The sequence below is a fragment of the Nicotiana attenuata genome, unplaced genomic scaffold (assembly GCF_001879085.1).
Source record: "Nicotiana attenuata strain UT unplaced genomic scaffold, NIATTr2, whole genome shotgun sequence".
Classification (NCBI taxonomy): Eukaryota; Viridiplantae; Streptophyta; class Magnoliopsida; order Solanales; family Solanaceae; genus Nicotiana; species Nicotiana attenuata.
Window position 1 is genome coordinate 470905 of NW_017670638.1, and position 2775 is coordinate 473679.

General features: G+C 35.3%; 1 long non-coding RNA gene across 1 annotated transcript; it reads right to left on the reverse strand.

The window, feature by feature from the left end:
* Positions 1-1091: 1091 nt before the first annotated feature.
* LOC109241778 lies at positions 1092-2170 on the reverse strand. Its single transcript, XR_002070293.1, has 3 exons — positions 1740-2170; positions 1429-1513; positions 1092-1274 (listed from the first exon to the last, which is right to left on the reverse strand). It is a non-coding gene; the product is annotated as an uncharacterized LOC109241778 (long non-coding RNA).
* Between the last annotated feature and the right edge of the window lie 605 nt (positions 2171-2775).

Here is a 2775-nt window from a genome sequence, read left to right on the forward strand (position 1 = left end):
GGGCCATGGCCGAAAAGAATTCGGCCTCGACCGAAGCAACAGTCGCCATCTCCATCCGTATTTCTCGAAATACAGCCAATGGAATCCGCTCATCGAGCTCGGCCAAGGCCCGACCTCAATAAGCGGAGGGACTAACTGTATGGGTCAGAACCCGACCCCACGATAATTAACGAGGCTAATCCCGTTTCAAGCTAATTCATGATTAATTAGTGGTACGACCACTTAGAATTGACGATGTTCAACCCGCATCCGGCTAGATCGACAAGGCCATGGCCTATCCGCCACCATAAAGGCGAGATCCCAACGTGGTCACGGCCACTTATTGCTAGCTCACAAAGCCCACAGCTATAAATATACTAAGAGTGGAAGCCCTAGAAAGGGGGCTGCTTCTTCACCACTATAGAGAGGAGAGAGAAGGAAAAAATATACCCATCTTATGGGAAGAGAAAATACCATTGTAAGGCTCTGAACCTCTTCATGGAGAGGCAGACCAAACAAATATTATCAATAAAAGTTTCGAATGTTTCTCCCCCTAATTCTGAACACTTATTCTCGTTTCTTTCATTTAGTCCAATGGATTATTACGATTTGCTATGATTTTCCCGTAATTATTTGTATTGTTTTACACTCACAAGATATGTAATAACTTTTGAGCAAACAATATTATTAATTAGTTTCATGCTATTGTACGTTCCCTTTTTGCGTTTTGCACTCTATATTTTTGTTTTACAATCTACAGTTACATTAGCTTGCACCTCTCATGAAAGTTCCCCATGTGACTATATTGGGGTGGGGGGTGGGGGCGCAAACCATCTTTTTACAGTAATGAAAGTTCTCTGGAAACCAACTTTTGAGGATTCTGATGTGTTCCTACTCATTTTCTTGATATATTTTAGTTTTCTTAATGAACCTTCACTTCATATTTAGGCGCAACCAAGTTCTCACAAACAACAACAACAACAACATAACCAGTAAAATCTCACTAGTGGGATCTGGGGAGGGTAGAATGTACGCAGACCTTACCCCTACTCCGAAAGGATAGAGAGGCTGTTTCCGGGAGACCCTCGGCTCAACAGAAGAAATATATGTGCTGCATCAATATAAAGACCCTAAAAACATCTTTGATTACACGATAAAATGTCACATAGGAGTACATATTGCATCACTAGCTAGTTGAATAAACCAACACCAGTTGATTCCATTAGATGAGTTATATTTCAAACGTTTAGTCAAAACAAGCTTCACATAGCCAGCAACAGCATAGTGCAAAGAGGCTGCACAAAACAAAGGCAAGATTAGTTAAGTTCAGGATATTATAGAAATTGTTAACAGAATTCTGTAGACTTGATTTTCTTAGCAGATAACTATATCTCTGCCTGTTGAAACCATATTTAATTTGCAGAAATTTTGATGACTTAACAAACTTACCATCCTTCCAGGAACCCCCTTTCTCCTCTTGGCCGGCCCTTCATCTTCTTCTTGTTGTCATTTGGAGTAAATTCCGTGGGATAGCCTTTAATCAAAAATAAAAAAGAAAGTGAGTCTAACACGAGCATAGGTGAACTCAGAATCTAAAATTTGTTCAGAATAAATGTGATATTATTATATATGTATATTTTAAATGTTATTTATACGCGTCTTTATAGTTTGGGTTGAAAATAATGGATTCAATGGAACTCATAGAACCGTCTTAGATTTGCCTCTATATGGGGAGGAGTTGAGGGGAAAGAAATACATACCTGGAGGAGGTTGGTTTACTTGGTTTTCTTGCTTTTGCATCTTGAAAGTTGAAAAACAAAGGCCAAGAAAAGATAAAAATGTGGGACAAAAGTGTATATGTTTTGATTGGATGCAATGTGCACTTACTTGTTTCTATTTATACAATTTCAGTTGTATGGACAAGAAGCAAAAGGGAAGTTCTCCTCAAGACTAGTCTAGAAGTTCTGTTTTCTTGACAATCCATAGTGTAAATAGAATGTTAATTTACCCACATAAATGTGTTTTTCAAGAATAGGCGAATTGAATATGTTGCTTAATCGTGTGGGAATGGTGTCATTTCTTTGGAGAATATTACAAATGGCTAAAATGGAAAAAGAATGAAAATAAAGTGGGTATGAACTGAACTATGAAGCTGGTGTTCTGTGCTGAAATATTGATTTGTTGGAACTACTTTCCTCTTAAGTAAACTAAAAAAGGCTGTGAAGAATGAATATATTCTCTAACTTTATATGTTTTTTATTAGTGAAAGTTTGAAACGTCCAAATTTTTGAAATTTATTAAGAAGAAAGACATCTGTAAGTTTTCTGTGCAAACTGTATAAAAGATATTTGTCACTATTGCTTGTTTGATCATGCTTTTTTTTTTTGGTCAAACATATTTTTTTTTCGCAAAGTTAAGGTATTTGGTCAAATTTTTAGAAAGAAAAAACTACTTTTTAGTAGAAACATAAATAGTTTTTGAGAAGTAGAAAAAAATAGCTTATCCGCAAAATCACTTTTGAGAAAAACACACTATTACATTTTAAAAGTTTGACCAAACACAAATTGTTGTTTAAAAATGCTTCTCAAATTGATTAACCAAATACAAACTGTTTCTTACAAAAGTATTTTTTAGGAAAATACTTTTTAAAATAAACTGATTCTAAAAGCATGGCCAAATAGACTATAAGTTTCCTTCCCGTCCCACCAATCTTTTCTTTTTCTTTAAAAAATATTTGTTGCTTTTAATTTATTTATGTGGTTTTGATAAAAAATTTAACTAAGATAAATGAAATAG